This window comes from Gallus gallus, chromosome 3, assembly GCF_016699485.2.
Source record: "Gallus gallus isolate bGalGal1 chromosome 3, bGalGal1.mat.broiler.GRCg7b, whole genome shotgun sequence".
Lineage (NCBI taxonomy): Eukaryota > Metazoa > Chordata > Aves > Galliformes > Phasianidae > Gallus > Gallus gallus.
Window position 1 is genome coordinate 65,635,106 of NC_052534.1, and position 18,692 is coordinate 65,653,797.

Genomic DNA, 18,692 nt, shown 5'->3' on the forward strand with positions numbered 1-18,692 from the left:
CTTTCAATGCTAATTTCAGAAAGATTTTGTTAGCCTTTATTTCGGTTTAATTTTTTTTACTTGATGGGAAATGCAGCTCACAACACTGTAGTTGATTACACGTATTTTTCTTCCTCTGGTACGGAGACGCACAGTATGAGAAGCATGACAGAAAGCAGCATGCTGGGCCTCAAGGCAAGGAATGCAGCTTCATTTGCTCCTGTGGCATCTGCTTATTGTGTTTGTAGCTGTTACATTCAGCTGAGGAGTGGCTGAAAACTAGCAGAAGAAACCCACAGCCTAATTGAAAAACAAGGGAAACAGAAAGCGTGCTAGAGGTAAGAAACACAAGGGGCAACAATAACGCAGAAGGAGCAGTGGGGATGTCTAGGCAGTGTGAAATCTTTCCATCCAATCCCACAGCCTCCACATGGCGCTAGGAGGATTTGCTCATTACTGTGACATAAGGAGGTAGTCAGTGCTCCTGTGTGATGCACCACGTTTCCCATTCTTCCTTTCCATTTCTTGTGACAAGCTTTGCTGCTTCTGATTGTTCCGTACACACTTCCAGGGACAACAGCTTCCTACAGGTTGATGTGGGCTGCGGTGGGAGTGTGGCACGTTGTGTACGGAGTAGCCGTGTTCCTGAGTTATGCTACTGTGAGAAGGGAGGCATCAAAGAATGGAAGATAATTAGTGACATGCCCCAACTGGAGGGAAGTAATCCTGAGAAAACTCTTCATAGTTTTCTCTTTTTCTATCCAGTCAAACCTAACAAAATAATAATAATCCCAGCAACAAGCAAAACCAAAACAGAACAGCAGATCCCCAGTGGTTTGTAGACTTACCTTGCTTTTCCCTCTCAGAGACTCAGTGTATGCGGCTGTGGCTGGTACCTGCTGACCACTGGCACCCTTGGAAAAAAATTGCTAGCAGAAGGTTGTGTCCCTTTTTTTCCCTTGGCCAAGAAGAGTGTTGGACTAGAATTTTTTCTTCAGCCAATGTGTGCAGATTGCAGATGAAAACCAGCTTATTCTCCATTGGCAAAGGACTTCGGAGTAAGATAGCCTGCAGGGGTAGAAAACCTAAAATCAAAGACTGGCTCTGTGAGAACACTTGTTCCTTTCTGCCATTTAAAAAAGAAGTAACAGATGTTGTTACATCATACAGAAGAATCTGGATTAGCTAGCAGATGTTTAAATGTAGATCATTTAGCCTTCTGCAGAAAGTATAGTCTTAAAGTGAAGAAAAAACGATTAGGATCAAAATTAAAAAAAAAAAAAAAAAGTCTGCCAAATGCTTGAAAAGTCCTGTGCAGCTATACCTGGGTAAACCACACTGCTATTCTTTTAAGTAATTTTCTCTCTACTTGTATGCCCAAAGATGAGTTATAGACTAGCTGCATGAACTCACAGCACATGAGATTTTGTGCCGATTTCTGTTGCTGCAAGAGAAGATCTATATCTAGTTTGTTTTTTTGATGGTAGCTACTATACTTTGATACTATAAGTTGTCTGATATCCTTACATACTGGGTGATCTTTATGTGATGTGTGATGAAGCTGTAGTGCTCACAGGTCAAGGAGCAGCATCGTAATGCAAAAATAGCGTTGCTGTGTAACACAAAGGAAAATAAGGTTGTGGGCAGACATGGTAGCGAGATGGCTGTGTTTAAATTTCCTTTCAAGTTGTATCAGTGATCTAGGCCCAGTGAAAGAACATAGTTCAAGAGCAGCAAGAAAAAAGAGATGTAAGAAACATGTTTATTGGAACGAGAATAATTTTGGCTGGAAGAAACTACTGTATGCCATCTCACCCCCTTGAAGCAGATCCTATTAGATCAGGTTAGTCAGGGCCTTGCTTTTCAAAATTCAGGTGGACTCTAAAGGTGGAGGCCTCTCTGGGCACCTGTTCCAATGTCTGACAGTCTCCAGAGTGAAAACGTGCTTCCTTGTTGATCAGTGTGCAGCTTGCATCTTCTCTGCCTGTGAGAGAGGAGTTTTGCTGAAGAACCTTCCAGCCCCAGATCAGGGAAGCTGCATCCTGTGGCTCCAAAGAAATAAGGTGTCACATAGATGCAGTAGACCTGTTAGTGGGGATAAAAATACACTCTGGTTCATTGAGGGTCTACTTGCACAGTGTTGTTCAACCTTTAGTTCTTGGTAGACTTGGGGAGCATGGCTGCTGACTTGTCTGAAGCTCAAAACTAAGGAGAAAGTGATATTCCTGAAAACTTCTTGTTCAGAGATAGAACCCAATAAAAAGACACTGTTCTCACTGCTGGTTTGTATACATTCTAGAATTTCTTTGAGCCAGTTTGGAACTTGCTTTGTGGCAGTCCATGCTCCAAATTCTTTGCACAAGAATTTAATGTTGTTTTCCCAGAGCCATTATAATACATAAACAGACTGCAAATTTCGCTTGTTTTCTCAGCTGTTCCTTCCCCTCTTCCCACTTCAAATTGTTTGCAAAATCTCATTTTGAGAAAGAATAATTAGGAATCAGTTTCTGGTCTGTAAGGATCTCTGAAACACCTCCCTCTCCACTGTAAGTTTGCCTGTGGCAAGGAAAGAATTTTGTCTGGTCTCTGTCCCTAACCCACTGAATCCAGGAAGGTCTGGACACTAAGAGAACACTTTGAATTTATCCTGACATAGTAGCTAAGCTCAGAGGCACAGAGGTCACTTACTCATCTTGGATCGAAGTCCTAGAAAGGGTCATACAGCCTCCAGCTCAAAACTTCATAATGGATTTAGGAGCTGATCAGAGAAGTACGCTTGAGTGCTTTGAGGGAAATCTTGATTAATTTAAAACTCACTCAGCTAAGCTGATGGTATCTTCCTGAGCCGTGTGAGCAGAGACCTCTTTTGATGAGATTTCTGTAAAGCAGCCTTGTGGATGCCTGAGCAAATACTGCTTGGCACTTAGGTGTTTGACCCATGTGGTATTGAACGTGGTGTTTGGCAGGCGGTCACTGAGTGGCCTTCTCTCCATCGTATAAAACACTGGCACAACTGCAAGGAGTCCCAGAAAGCACAGCTGAAGTATGAAAGAAAACTTTGGAGTGATCTGTGTTTTAGTTTTTTCCCCTATTCTTTGCCAGTCTGAATGCCCCTTGAAACTCTGGCCTTTTGTAAGATCTTTTTTGCATGTCTGAGCATGGCTTGTTCTGTACCACGTGGTGTTTTGTCCCTGTTCATCTAGGTTCTGTAGTTGGTTATATCATTTAAAAATTTGGATTTTAGTTGCTAAGGTCTCCTCTAGTGTTTTGGGGTTGGATTTTTTTTTTTTTTCCCATTAAGGACAATCAGATTCCTCTTCTCTCTTAATTAGTGCTTGCTTTGATTTTTAAAAATTATTTTAAAACAAATTCTCAGTAACTTGATGCATACTAAGTTTGATTACCTTTAGAAAAGAAATATTGTGTTCTTCTGTAGGTTCCTGTGTGTCTGATCTCCATGGCGCAATTATTGACATCTGTGACGTCTACCAAAAAGAGCTATAGAATTTCTCATGGTGATTTTTCTTTCTTGTCAGGTTTCTGACATGAAGTATTATAGATCTACGTGTTCTTTGCAGAGAGTTTGGAATATGCACTCAGTGCAAAAACAACACACCATAACTTTTTTTATCTGAATTCTGCCACAGCCACAAGAGGCTTTGCCAGAAGCATCAGCTGTTCTTTGTTATTATGGATGACCTGGCATGTTTTGGTCCTATTTCTAGTAGCTTTTAGTTTTCCAGAGTCATTAATTTGGGCACTGATGCACCTCTTGATGTGCTCCTGTTGTGGAACTTCATTATTTCATCCTGTGGGCTGAAGATTACCGTGCATCCTTAGGAAGGAAAGCGTGTGGAAACTCTTGAGCATTTAAATTATGTTGGATTTTACTATGATTTGCAATGCTACGCTTGTAATTCCTTCGATTTTAGCCTGTTTCTTCTCTTCCAGTCTACTCCATCTGAAAGATGTGCATGTTGGTGCTGGGTGTGGTGAATGTTAAAGCTGGTCCATAAGTTGCATAAGAAATGCAGCTTGTCCACTGCCCAGCACTGTGCCTCTCCAGACCAAAGTGTTGAATTTAGCCTGCTATCATAATATATGAGAAGTGTTGTTATGCTTGTGTGCAAGAGAACTTCCACTCAGGGAAGCTGTGGCTCAGCATTTGGCAGCAGAGAACTTTGTGTCTCAGCTTCTCTCATGCATTCTCCTAAGTGTTTTCCAAAGTCTCACTCCGAAGTCTCATGCAGTCACAGAATCATTAAGATTGGAAAAGACCTCAGAGATCACCTAGTCCAACTGTCAAGTCATCCCCACCATGCCTACTAACCATATCCCTCGGTGCCACATATCCATGTTTCTTGAATACCTCCAGGGATGGTGACTCCACCACCTCCCTGGGCAGCCTGTGCCACTGCCTCACCACTCTTTCTGAGAAGAGCCTGTTCCTAATACTCAACGTGAATCTCCTGCCATGTAACTTAAGGCCATTCCCTCACGTCCTTCACTTTAGCTGTTGGGTTTTGTTTTGGGCTGAAGTTGAGACAGTCCAAATAGGATTGATGTGTGGGCCACTTGTCTGGAGGATCCTTCTGCCTTATCCACTGGAGAAGAGATAAGGAAGTAGTGGTAGGACAGCAATCAGAGTAGAGCGCTACATGCTGCTGTACTTCCTGGCTTTCTGAGCTGGCTCAGTGACAGAGATCTTTGAATCATAATGTTACAGTAACTTGAAGATTCATGATGGAATTTTGCAAGTGATAAACTGTTTTGTTTGCTTTTTTAAAATTCAAGATAACAAACTCTCCAAACGCTCTGCTGAAAGAAGAGCATTAAATTTGCAAGTTCACATGTTTGCTTTAGGGAATGTTGCATCAACTTTGCTCTTTTCTGTGCATGCTTCAGGGTATTTTTGTCACTGTTCACTTGATACATAAACTCCTGTTCCATCACATTTGCCTGTTCCTATACCTTCTGTTCCCCTTCCTCCCCTCTGGAAAACCAAATAAACATGGTTGTGTAATGCGCCATAGGGGTCACTGCCATCCAGCCTGTCGGTGGTTGGATTCTATCGGATTCAGATAGAGAGCAGATTTGCACCTGCTGTCATATCCAGCTCTGATCACTTCATTATTGAAGTGTAGGTGCAGCTTGCAGCAGGATGATCACACCAACCTGGTAGCGGGATTGCAGAGTTTGTCTCCAGGGAATGCAGTTGCTAGGAAGTGTCACCTCTCCATTTGCCCATGCAAATGGAGATTTATTTCTTCAAGGGTCAGTAATTCATTAGTTGTTTTTTTTTTTTCAGAGGTTGGTAGTTTGGTCATGTTTAGGAGTTTTATGCAGAGATCAAATACAAAGATTTTGCCTTGCCAGCATACAAGCTTTTCCTCCAAATCACAAAACCTCTCAAGCTGTTCAAGGGCTGACCAGAGGCTTTTAGCATGGACAGATCACTCCAATTTCCCATGCCTTGTTTCAGAACTAGCTTGAAAAATTTGGGCTGAAGTCATGCCAAAAATCCAAAATGGCAACAAAGAAAGGAAAAAATCTCACAGCAAACATCCAGCATGGAGAAGACTGCCAAAGCTGGAAGCTGTTTGTGCCAAGTTTATAATCAGGCAGCAATGGGGTCTTAGTAGGTAACGTCACCACGACGCAGCAATCTGTGGGAGAGGCAGGGAGTGGGATCTGCATGGTGTGCTGTGCAGTGCAGTGTGTGGACTGGGCACAGGATTACAGGGACCACAGAGTGTAATTTCTGGGCAACAGATAAGGCAGTAGCTGTGAGACTGCATGTTGCAATACTAAATACGTCTATAGATAGAGCCTAAGTTGAGTGGAAAGGATTGAATTTCCCCTTCCTGACACAAGTGTGCTGTTTTACAATGCAGCCAATGTGCCAACTTATTTTTAGGGTTTATTTTCTGAAACCTGGGAGGAAGGGGGCAGTTAATGTAATTCTCTCAACGTTAATTCTGTCTCATCAATACTTCATGGATTTAATAGATTTTAGGGCTAAAATCATTTGGGAGATCGTTTTATCAGTCAAGCATGTCAGCGGCTGCTGAAGCTAAATGGAGGACAGAAAACATCGGGGTGTAATGTAGGGTGCTGAAGTATCCAGAAGGTATCGTTACTGTGGGGTTTGTTTCTGTGTGCCTTTTGCAAAACTTCATGTTGGGCACTAAATACTTTGCATAGAGGCAATTTGCCTCTTCAGTAAGAGGTCCCAAGACACAAGTGTCCATTACCACCTCACAGCATAAGCACGCTGCTGCAGTTCTTCATCTCCCTCTTGTTTAAATGCTTCTGTGGCATGGACGCAATGAAGCTGCACGCGAAAGAGCATGAAGAAGAGGTGAGATCTCACCGTAGATTTCTGAAGTTGAGTATTTTTGCACATTGAGTTATTTATATTAATCAGTTTGCTGAGCTCAAAGATAAAAGAAAGCCTGGGAAGCAATCCAGGTGCTCAGAGGTGGGGAGACTCCTGCTCTATGTGTCACGCTCCGTCAGCCGTGCGGAAGGCTCTGTCAGAGCTCTCTGAGTCATCCTGCAGCATCCCTGCTGCCAGCAGCTAGCAGCACAGGGAGCTCCGGGACTCCAGGAAAGCCAGCTCCTCCTGAGGCACGTTATCAGGGAAACCACTGGTTAGAAAATACCTATTTTTAGACAGTATCCATGAGCTGAAATTCATAACAAGTTTGTGTTTATGCTGTATCATCCTGAAAACCTCGGGGCTATCAGAGGTTTCTGCCGCCTTCTAATAAAGGATGTTTTGTCCTCGTGACCTTTATACCTACGCTGTGCCCACATACAAGGATCTATCTAATACAGCAAGCCATACTACTCCTGTTGTTTTTAGGGAAGAGAAAATAATAAAAGATTCAACTGTATAAATGTCATTCCTGCCCAGCCATCTAGTACTATGAGACAGGGAGAAGTCTGCTTTGAAATTTTCCCTCCAGCAAAAGCTTGAAAAGCCTTGAAGATTGTGTGCAGCCTTGATCATGTCATGCAGCAGCTATAGTGAGGAATACAAAAGCTAGTGGGGTCAGTCCGTGAGGGTTTTGAATGCTGTTCACAGAGGTGAGAATCCTGCCTTCCTGCTATTATGAGGTGGTATCCTGTAATCCTTTAACAACCATACTGATGTAGGTTTTGCAATGTGGTTTTTTTTTTTGTTTTTTTTTTTTTTAAACTAACTGTATTCCTTGTTGAATTTAAGTTATGCAAGAATCATAACAACTCCAAACCTGCAAATATAAAAATATAAGTAGCACGAGACTTCTTAGGTTCTTTACAAAATTACTAGTTAAAAAGCATATATATGGCTCCGATGTGACTTGAAACTCCAGTTCACTGCTTTGGTCTTTGGTTCATGAATTTTCTCATTCATGCAGTTAAGGTGCTACTTATCTGGAAAGAAACTTCAACTGCACTTTGTAAGCATGACTCATTTCTCATCCTCTTTTGTCATTTGTTAAAAGTTTTGTCTTTTTTCAGTGGGAACTTACACCAAATTACAGTATAACATGCTTGAAGCCCATGGTTGCATCACAATGCATCAGCACGCATTGCTGCTGGGTGCTTGTTTTGGTGAGCTGTAAGTGAACCAGATTATCAGTTTAGGAAAGTTTTCATTTAGCTATGATATTTGTTGGTAGCGTATGGCATTTAGGAATTGTTCATTTTTGCCCCACAGCTAATTCCACATTATTAGGACACTCTTCTCCCTGTGCACGCCATTTACTGTCATAACATCACTCCTTTATCCCCCTTTTCTTCCCATTTGCATCATTTGATGAGTTCAAACGATTTTGTTCTTTTTTCATCTAAGGTAGAGGCTGCAAGAAGACCCAGTACATGAAATTCTGCTCTATCTTTAGAGAAGGATATCTCCAAATATATCTGTAGACATAGAGAAAATGTAGAGACTGACAGCTGATAGATCCTGTAGACTTCTCATTGTTTTGTACCGTGGTGGTCATGCCAAATCTGTCAAAACACAGAGAAACCAATCTGTATATGAAGGAAGTGGCTTTTTTTTTGTTCTCTGGGAACACCATGCAACATCCACAGCCCTAGTTTTAAAGCATCCCCTATAACCATTTTGTTACGTGCCACATATCTTTGCAGGAGCCCAAGATTATTACATTTGCTTTTTAAAAAGTTTTGCTCTTGCGTTTTGCCCTTTAAATTACTATAATTACATAGGGAGGCTTAGTTTGAGTCTAACCATCGGTTTTCCTGTATGTCATTAGAAGTTGTTAGGGGATCAGCATGCACAGCTGTAAATGACAGGATATATCTTCCTTGTCTTTTCTGAATTAGACTGTCTATAAGGGCAAGTGCTTCAGAAGAGAGCGAGCACTGTTCTAAATTGACATAGCAGAAGGAAAGCTATGGCTCGTGGCTTGGTACAAGCCGCCTCATGTGGCTCATGCTCAGTGAAAGATGTACCATCCTGCCTGCAGTCTCTCCTACAGCAGTGTCTAGAAGGTCTACACGCTGTGCAGTACATGTTAAACATCCCACCTTGAAGGCATCCCAGCAGGCAAATGTTGGACAGGGCTCTGGGTCACAGGGACTCAACTTCCAGGCGGGGAGATCAGAGCCCCCGGCCATGCACATGTGAGTGTGCTTGGGAAGAACTCTCACCCAGGGAAATCTCAATCTTCGCCTTTCCCATCCAGCTCAGGTCTCCATATTTGCAACTGCTTTTGGGTGAGCTTTTATGCAAGTGAGATTTGGGTGAATTAAGTAAGAATTCAGTTTTAAATTTTAAGGGAAATGGGGACTGTTAATCCTGTGTTACAAGACCACCTTTAGAGCATCTTTAAGGTGCCAGAAATCGAAAGAAATGCGTGTTTTCCCTTTAAGGCGTATATGAGAGGCATCATTGAAAGTCCTGTGTACCGCAGGGGACATAAAAAAAAAAAGCACAGTGGTTTCTGTTGCTGTATTAAATATTTCCCTAGCTGTACTTTAGATTAAAAAAAATATATTCCTAAGCCATGACTTTTAACCACCTCTTGTTCTCTAGGAAAGCTCCTCATAGACACAGTGAGAGACCAATACCAAGCAAGCCTACTGACTTGGTACAGCAAGAGTTGTAAGAGTGCCTCTGTGTAGAGAATTTTTGCATCAAATTATCACTACTGCTTCACTTCCACCGCAACCAGCAATTCTCATGGTATTTATTTTTCCTGGAATATTTATCTTCTTTTATATTACACCCGTGAATATATTTGATGTCTTGCTCTCTTCTTTTTCTTTTGTATCTCTTATGCCTGGGATATATTCCAGAAGCTTTATGGTGTAGCTTTAGGTTCTTCTGAGTTGCAGATGCTTCTACGTGTCACCCAGACACAAACTCTCCTTATTTAAAAATAAATGAAATAAAAAACAGCACAAAACTCTTTTCAGTTCAGTGGTGGGGGAAGAGGAAGGTGCCCTAGGCACAGCTGGTGATTAGTTGTATTGTTTCTTCAGGTTGATAACTAACTCTGGTAGAAATCTGTTCTTTGATGGACAGTTCTCTAATGATACTGGACAGGGAGAGCAGCAAATTTAATATGCTCTGCAAGTCACTGTTGGGTGAAGCACCAGAAAACTGAAATTCTGAGATAAATCCCCTTGGAGCTCACTTTGTCTGCTCATGACTTTCTCTTTCTGGTATTTAACCAGTTTGAATCCAGGTCATCTATCCTAGACTAATCTATGTCAGTAGAGTGGTGAAGTGTGAAGGGACATTTTACCTTCTTTCTTTCTCTTCCTCTCTCACCCAGAACACATAAGCAAAAGAGCAGGAGATATGGAAGTTGAAATCATGGCAGTTCACACAACGTGTCAAAGCAGCTGTTGGTAACAGTGCTGATAGGAAGCTGTTCTCAGTCAGGTTGCCAAAGCACAAACTAGCAAAGGTCCCATCAGTGTACTTCTATGGTTACTCGGTAGGCAATGCTATATATTTGTTGTGCTAATAAGCTTGACTGTAGCTTAAAAAGGTCCAGCAATCTCCAATTAAACTTTCTGTAATTTACAAAAGTGATTCCTTCTGATGTTGTGTGCTGTTCCTCTGCAAGGATATGGAAAAATCCAAGTCATCACAATCCACTTGTTACATTTTATAGATGCTGCTCATCCTATGCTTAAAATTTTTTTTTTTGAGAAACAGAATTCTTGAATGGAGCACGGTTAAATCATTTTCAAAGGCTTTGTAAAGTGTCAGATATGGCTTGCAAGTAGCAGGGACTGGTGCTGCAGATTATTTAAATCTGTGTGACATCACCAGTGGATAATTTAAAAACCCCACTTATTATGTAAATGTATTCAGTCACCAGTAGAAAGCTTATGTATGTGAGAAATCATACTTTTGTGCTCTTTAAGTCATCTCACCTGCATTCTGTTTGTTCTCGGTGAAATACAGCATCTGATTATGACTTGGAGTCTCTCCAGAGAGCTCATCCCCAATTGCTGCCGTGATTTACAGTAACAGCCTTATGAAGCTTCTTGAACCTTTCAGAGCTTCCTGCTTCTTTGTTGGTCTTTTTAGGCCTAACATAATTTTAAATACTTCTTAGTGATTAGATTAGGCACAAGCAATTTCCTTGTAAAATTGCCTGAGCAGATCCTTTGGTAAGCGGTAATAACCTTGTTGTGGCTCAATAGGGTTTGGCAGGATAATTAAAATGGGCTTCGGTGCTGCGAATAGGCATGCAGTAAAACCCTGCAGATCTGCTCAGAGGTTTGGTTGGGTTTCCACATACGTAGGTTTGCTCATGACCATATGTCTTCTAATTATGGTTTCCACTGCAGTCTACACGTTGCTCTAGAAAATCTTAGCTTATCAGTACGCTGAATGATAAAACATTTGTATCACTTACCCCGTAACTGCCATTAGATGGATTTGTGTTGATTTGTGCCTTGGGTGTTTATGTTAAAACCTTTCTAATCCCTGAATGTTTAAGATTTTTTTTTAAGGTAGAGGAAGGAAAGAAGACCTTAAGATTTCACACAAATCAAGAATCACCTTGTGAGGATCTTTCCAAATAAGCCTGAGATTTGTACAAAATTGACGACTGCTTTTTCATGCAGGGCCCATATTGATTTTATGCTGCATGACACATCTTGCTAGGTCTCTGTGCAAAACAACCCATGCCAGCCTGCTGACCCTTCCCTGACAACCTCATCACTTTCCAGCTGAACGTGCCCGGTCCCCCTGCAGCTATCGCCGCAAACACGAATGTACCTTCCAAAATTGTTTCTTGATCTTCATTTCACAGAGCGCAGGGATAGCAGAGTGTTGCTGTCCTCACACAGGCATACACATACATTTCCAACCAGCAGTCAAATTGATAAAAAATACCTCTGGGTAATTAGCGCTGTGTATATAGTTAATCGATTTCAAATTAAATGCCACCGGCACTGGCAAAAGGTCATGCTAGGTTTGTTACAGCTTTAAGAAACCCCCTGTTTCAGTGTGAGCTGTCTCTGGGAGCAGGTATTGTCTTTGTGCACTGCCTGTGACAAAAGAGGAGCAGGGGCTGCAGATTTTGCAAATGGATCTGCAAATGTTGTTATCATATTCTAACATATTTTATCTTGGTTTAACTGTGTTGATTTTAAGAAGGTAGCCCTTCAACATATAAGGAGGCAGGTTAATCTTCTTAAGCACTGGGTAGAAACAGCACCTCATCTCTGGCTTTCCAGGCCATCATTCTCATTATTAGACAATTCTGCCTCCCAGGCAGGCAGATTACTTCATACTTTCATTCATTAATGATTTATCGGATGGCTCCTCCCCTAAAGGCTCATCCCTCCTCTCTGCACAGCCCACAGGCAGCCAGCCGCGTGCAACTGCCAGCTGGCACAGGCACAGCTGGGGCTGGAGCTGCCGGCCTGCCCTCTTTCCCAGCTGCTCCCTCACCTGCATGCTCCTCAGGCCTTCCATTGCACCAAATCCCTGAAATCCCTGTGTTCTCCTATCCTTTCTCTCCAACCTGTTTGCTTATTGTGCTTTTACTACCTGTAATTTTTTTATTTTTATTTTTTTTGAAGTGAGAAAGATGAGGTGACCCCCTATGTAAAGCAGAGCCATGCTTTTATTATGTAGATCTTTGGTGGCCCCTTCCATAGCACTGGGTGTTTTGGTGGCAGGGTGTGCTCCATGGTGATTTACGTTTCAGTCCCAGGTAGAATTAGTCAAGAAGGAGCGCCAGGGAAAAAAAAATGAAAGAACTTTGTCTGTGAACAGGAAGGTGTGGGTTGGCTTTAATTTCAGGTTTTGCTATCAGGTTCTTGGCACAACAGCTCTTCTGAAATCCTTTTCCAGTTGTCTGTGTGAGAGAGTGATTTTTATCACATCACTAAAGATGAACTCTCTTCTTGTTCTCCTCTCTGCTGTCAGAAACTAGTTGTGCTCTGAGGCCTGGGAAAGGGAGTCCAAATGAAATCTCATGATGAAAGGGAAGAGGTCCAGAATTGCTTACCACTCTCCAGCTTGTCCACCGCAGGTGGGTTGTGACTGAGTACAGCAGGAGAATGAAGGCTGTAGAACAGAAGCAGAATATAACCGAGGAGAGGAAAAGGAATAAATGATTCTTAATCTACTCTTGGCAAGCAGCGATTGATAACTAGTTTTCTCTTCACTCTCCCAGCATCTGCAGAAAGGACATGTGACAGGAATAATAAATCTAATTATTTTAGCAGGCCACAATAGAAACTGTGGATTAAAGATGCAATGGGCACCTCAGTAGGCAGAAACCGACTGTTCTGAGGACGCCTAAAATACCCTCATTGTTTTCAAGAAATTCCTGAATTGTTTGAGTCCTTCCATGTATCCCTTTGGAACAACACTTTGGGTAAATCAGCATAAAAGGTGTCAGACTGAGAAGCCTCATTACTCCTTCAGCTTCAGGACAGCCAGAGCCTGCTGCTGAGGGAAGCTCAGGCTTTGGGGAGAGTCTGGGTCTAAATCTGACTGGAATTCTCTCTGCTCTGGGTCTCTGAGCCAGAGCTTTACACTGCTGCTGTAAGAAGAGAGCTAGAAGAGGGGAATTCAGGCTGCCACACATAATAGGTTAGCTGTTCTGTTGTGTGCTGCAGGACTAATCAATTTGAATGCCTTTGGCTTCGGACGGGAGCGAGGTGGGTGAGAACAGTAGGCGTTTGTGTTTTGGACAGGCAGGTGTCTGAAAACCAGTGTGAGCTCTGAGGGAGAAGAGGCTCTTGCTGCTCCTCAGAGGCTTCCCAGTACCAACCAGAGCAGGCAGTGAGGCTCCAGGGTGCCAAGCGGGAGGCCATGGCATGGCTGTTCACACGCAGGCTGAGAAAAGAGGCCATTGTGTGGTGATTTGGGACAGAACAAGGGAAACCAAGAAAAAAAACTATGAGTAACTACTTATCTCAAGGAGTAGTTCGTGAGCAGAGCAGGAATTTGGGACATGGATTCCATGCATCCCCAGGCCAAGGGCACAGCCCGTGAGTTACAGCAAGACTGATTCATTCCAGATTACAGATGAGGACAGCAGCTGAGCTGGAGAAGGCACTTCCAAGCATTAGCAGGTGTGTCAGAACTCCTTCAGGCTCTCTCTACAAACTGTCAAACATGCACATCAACAGAATTAAGGGTTTGTTTGCACAGGGAGATTGCCATCAGTAAAGCCAAGTGTATGTTTATAACATCTTGACCACTTCATAACGATTTTCCACACATGGGGTGCATTATTACCTTTCCTGCACAGCATGCATTAAGTGTGCAAGAAGTTGGTGAAACATGAAGAGTTTGCACTGAATTTCCACCTAGTGCTAACTGCCTGTGGTAAACCCCTGTTCACCAAGAAGCTGTTTGGTTTTTCTTTACATCTTCTTGGCTTTACCAGTTGTATTAGAATGTAGAAAAGCAGGAATTTGAACCATGCCGTTTCTCTGCAAAATGTGTACGTTACTTTTGTTTCATTACTGAATTGTTGCATTTGTTTCTAGTTTTTAGAAAGGAAGGAGAGGAGTTACTAATTGTGCAAGGTTGGTTTTGGGGTTTTTTTTTGTTTTTTTTTTTCCTTACATTTAAATAATGTTTCCTATATTTTACTTTGTGCCCATTGCCTCTTTTTCTATCACTGGGCACCACTGAGATGGCTTGCCTTGTCTTCATTGCTGCCTCTCATTGGGCATTTATACTCACTGATCAGATCCCCCTGAGCTTTCTCTTCTCTTAGACTCACATGGTCCAAGCTCTCAGCCTTTCTTCATATGACAGATGCTCCAATCTTGTAACTATCTCTGTCACCCATTGTTGCACTCACTCCAATAAGCCTGTGTGTATTCTGTACTGGGAAGCACCATACTGGATCCAGCACTCCATAAGTGTCTCAGCAGTGCTGAGTAAAGGGGAAGGATCACCTCCCTTGATCTGCTGGTTGCTGTTGGCCATCTTCGCCATAAGGGATGATTGTTGGCTTACATTCAACATAGTGCCCTTTGGAACACCCAGATTCTCTCCTGCTTTCTAGCTGCTCAGCCCTCAGCATGGGGGCAGGACTTTGCACATCACTTTGTTGTACTTCATGAGGTTTCCACTGGCGCATTTTTCCAGCCTGTCAAGGCACCCATGAATGGCAGTGGATCTCTGCCATCTCACATATCAATATACTGCTCCCAAACTTTATGAGGATGTACTGTCTGCCATTACCTATTACCAATGAAGAGATTGGACTGAGTGTCAATTTCTGGGACACACTACTGATGACCCATTCAGTGGGCCCTAGTCCTCCTTTTGCTGCTGATACACATGTAGAAAATCTTGCTGCTTTTCACATCTCTTACCAGATCCAGCTTCTTTGGCTTTCCTAATCCCACCTGACCCTGTTTCCATCTCTCACATGCTCCCGTTTTATGTTTGCTTCGTGTCAGGAGCATCTTGTCTATCCACATGGGTGTCCTGCTGCCGCTGCCTGGTTTTCTGCATACTGAGATGGACCACTGTGGAGCTTGCAGGAGGTGGTCCTTGAAAACCAACCAACTCTGCTGGACCTCTGTTCTCTCAAGGGCTATAAACCATGTTATTCCCTTAAGCACATTCCTAAAGAGGCCACAATCTATTCTCCTGAAGTCCAGAGTTCTGTTCCATCTTTTTGGAAAAGAGTCCATCCACCATCTCGTGGTCACTGCAGCCAGAGCTGCTCCTGACCTTTACATCCTCTGGTCTTTGTGGGCATAAGGTCCAGCACAGCATTTACCTGTGTTGGCTCCTCAGTCTTCTGTGTCAGGAAGTTACCTTCAGTGTGCTTCAGGAACCTCTCCTGGATTGCTTGAGCACTGCTGATTCACCTAGGCATTTTTAGCCTTTTCTCACACTTAATGTATCTGCAGCTGCTGTTTCTTTGTGCAAGCTACTCAGTCATTTTACACAATTAAACTTTCGAACCCCATTAAGCAATGATCTCCTGTAGTGAGCAGTTCGCAAAAGGAGGCTATGTGAGGCTTGTACCAAAGTGCAACATGTAACCCACCTAACATATTGGGTTTTATTTTCCTCCCTTTTCTCACGCTTAAATGTAAAATAAGCATTATACTGTAGGAACCAGGCAAAGGCTAATTTGCCTCATTTGAATGTGAAAAGGAGCCCACATCCTTCCTGTGCCCTGCAAAGAATGCAAAAAGACTTTACAGAGAAAACAGATGTACTAATATGTATCACTTGTGGGGGGCAGGGGGAACCAGGGTGCTGCCACCAAAGCTGTGCTGAGCTTGCAGGGAAACAAAAGCATATAAAATATAGTGCTGGGAAGCTGACAAAGTTGGGACTGTTCTCTTTCAGTTACATTTGTGCTCCTGGCATTGAGAAACTGCTCTGAAAAGTACATACAAAAGAAAACATGTAGCATCTTTTCTTCACGAAAGAAAAAAACAACCCAGCACTGAAGATATTCACGGTGCTTAGATGCAAACAAAAAGCAGAAGCCCCAGCCCATCCTTTGAGAAAACTTCTGGATTTCAAGGACAACATTGCCTTACCAGAAGAGGACACCACTCCTGTCATAAGTGAAAGAAAAAAAAGCTTTTTGAAGTGTCCAGTGATTTTGCTTACATATCGAACTCCCTGATACCACTAACACACATGTATGAAAGAGGTAATGCTGTCGGCTCTCCAAAACTACAGGATGGAGCAGGGAGGGTTTTAATGGTTCAGAACAGCATTAAAAATATACAACAAATGCACTCTGGGTGCTATTTCTGCAGCTGTACAACCCATTTCAGAACACCATCTTTTCCTGAGCCATCTGTTTATCCCTTTTCAAGTACTTCAGTAAGGGGCAGTGAGCACTGGTCAGCCAGTCTGGGAATCTGCTGATGCTCAAAACTCCCAAAATTCACCAGTCTGCCTGATGCAGATTTGGCCCAGAAGCATTGTGGAGTCTCTTGCCAATTTAGCTTGCAGACAGGAGGCAGTTGCTTCTGGCCATTTATAATATTACGTGTGTTGTTGGCTGCAGTAATAAATGGGGTATCTATAGGAGGAAGCCTGAAAATGTTTTCTTAAAAGGCTACCTCAGACTTCCTCAAGTGAAAACTGGTTTTGCAAAAGCAATGAATTAAAATGTAACAATTAGTCTTGTTCATTTTTTTTCAGCAGTGGTACTTGTGGAAAACCCATGGATTGGGTACAAGGTTTCAGGAAGGCATTGCGCTAGTGTCCCTAAATGCAGCATAACTGCCATTGTCCTACAGCATGGAATACTTGGGCTCAGAACCATGAGAAAGACCCTTCAAAACTGACACCATCTTCTAGAAGTGTTTTTAATTTATGGGAGCTTAAAAACTACAACACTGATGCAAAAATGGATATGAAAGGCTCAGTAACCTTGAAAAGAAAAACTGTAAGCCCACTTACCTAAATCACACGAATGTGAGTGCAACACAACAGCTTGAGATGCTTGAACATGATTTACCTGCGAGCTTGTTTTGTAGGATCAGGGTAAATAAAATCTTGGCCTTGAACTAATATCTGTGTTTTGGAACAAACACCTCAATGCGGCACGCTGCAGAAGGAAGGAAGCAGAATAGAAATTAGATCACTTTCCTTTCCTGCATTATTTCTTGTAAGTGCAGTATTCTTACATGTGGAATAAACATTTCCCGTTGTAAAAATACTCTAAGAGCGTGCAGCATCCGAATAACTGATAATCTACTGTCACTGAAAACTGGAAGTCAATTAGACCAGCATGTTTAAGGGAGCGTTCAAAGCATGCAGCTGATCAGCTCTGCGGTGCTCCGAAAAGACGGTGAGCACGCGCTGCCTGATAACTACTGTGACTGTCAGCAACTTCAGCTTTGCACTATGGAAGGAATTACAAACCTTGACTCGTCATGCAGTGTAATGATATGGGTGCATTTGGTTCCTGCTTTTTGTTTTGTATCATCTGTGTATCGAGACAGAATTGCGTGCGTATCTTATCCTCTCTGTTCCGTGTGCTTTAATTCTGCAGTGCAGATACTTTATTTATCTCTGCCTAGAATAATGCTGGTTTGTAACACTATTCCTCAAGTTGTCTGACAGCGCTCTTAAATCCAAGCTGTGCTAACCGCCCTGTCATTGCACTGTGAGAGCAGCCACAGAGGAGGGAATCCAATTTAATACCAGAAAATTTTTATTTTGATTAAACTGCTTTTCTCACTCCTGGCTTTAGGAAAATGTTTCAACCATACTTTTGCATCCTGTACAAGCGCTTTAAAAATTAACACAACAGCGTGAGAAATTCCAGGAATTCCTAAGGACATTCAGTCTTACTTTTGATCAGCCTTTGTCATCTGACTCTGCTGTAGCGGATCCAAAGTTTTCCTTCTGGAAGGCTGCACAAGGGGCAGGACACCATAACATTACAGTGACTAAAGTCTCCTGATGATGACGATCTTAAAATCCTAATTCTCTGGACAGCAAAACACTTACGTAAGCCCCAGCATACCTGAAAAGGCCCTTTAGCCTTTGATGATTAGGCAAGTTGTGCATCATACTTCGTGGCCATACTGTGGGGGCGGATCCTACAAAGGGTGAGAGATGAAGGACAGGAGTCTGCTTTTTTACTTGTACAAGACCATTTTTTATGCCCAGGATCGGTCAAGTAGTTTAGTGGCTGTAATACATTCTTGTTCATCTCTCCAAGGCCCCGTTTCTTAGGGATGTTCAAAACTGATTCATATCTGTCTCTATCGTGGTTGGATGCAGACTTCTATTGTGACAGAGTGACCCACACAAATAACTGCAGAAAAGAGAAGTGAGAATCAATTTCTTCAGAAGACTTTCTCTTGTGGAAGTACTCCGGGTACACAGAAAGGGGAAACCTTGAGAGTCTCGTCTGGTTTTTGTGTGATACCATTACAAGCAATCTGCCTGAATGGGCTGATGGGGAGCTGGAGGAATGGGAGAAAAGGAAAACTGAGGGTAGCAAAGGTGGGAACTTATCTTAGGAAATGAGGTAAAAGAGAGAGGAAAAGATCAGCTTGGGATTACAAATCTGAGGGAAGAGCCGTGTTCCAGCTTGGATTTCACTTATGAGTTTCAAAAACCTACACTATTGCTGTGTGTTCTTTTCTCCTTGTCTTTTTTTCAGGAGCATCTGTGACCAGTTAGTTGAGTCTTTTATTCTCAAGCTTCCTTGTTCTGGTTTCCTACCATAATTCATCTTTCCTTTGCAAAAAATATTCCC

General features: G+C 42.6%; 1 protein-coding gene across 47 annotated transcripts in view; it reads left to right on the forward strand.

Annotated features, from left to right (window-relative positions):
• FYN (FYN proto-oncogene, Src family tyrosine kinase) overlaps positions 1 to 18,692 on the forward strand; it is a 130,638-nt gene that overhangs the window by 54,661 nt on the left and 57,285 nt on the right. For 6 of the 47 annotated variants that reach the window (XM_046938541.1, XM_040696884.2, XM_046938547.1 and 3 more), the window contains one exon: positions 15,806 to 16,118. The exons of 30 other annotated variants lie outside the window; for them this stretch is intronic. The gene's annotated coding sequence lies outside the window, so the exon portion shown is untranslated. Of the gene's footprint in view, positions 1 to 126; positions 318 to 9,028; positions 9,179 to 12,394; positions 12,501 to 15,805; positions 16,119 to 18,692 lie in introns of all 47 variants that reach the window. 11 more of the 47 variants (XM_040696886.2, XM_046938542.1, XM_046938543.1 and 8 more) reach the window with 5 other exon arrangements.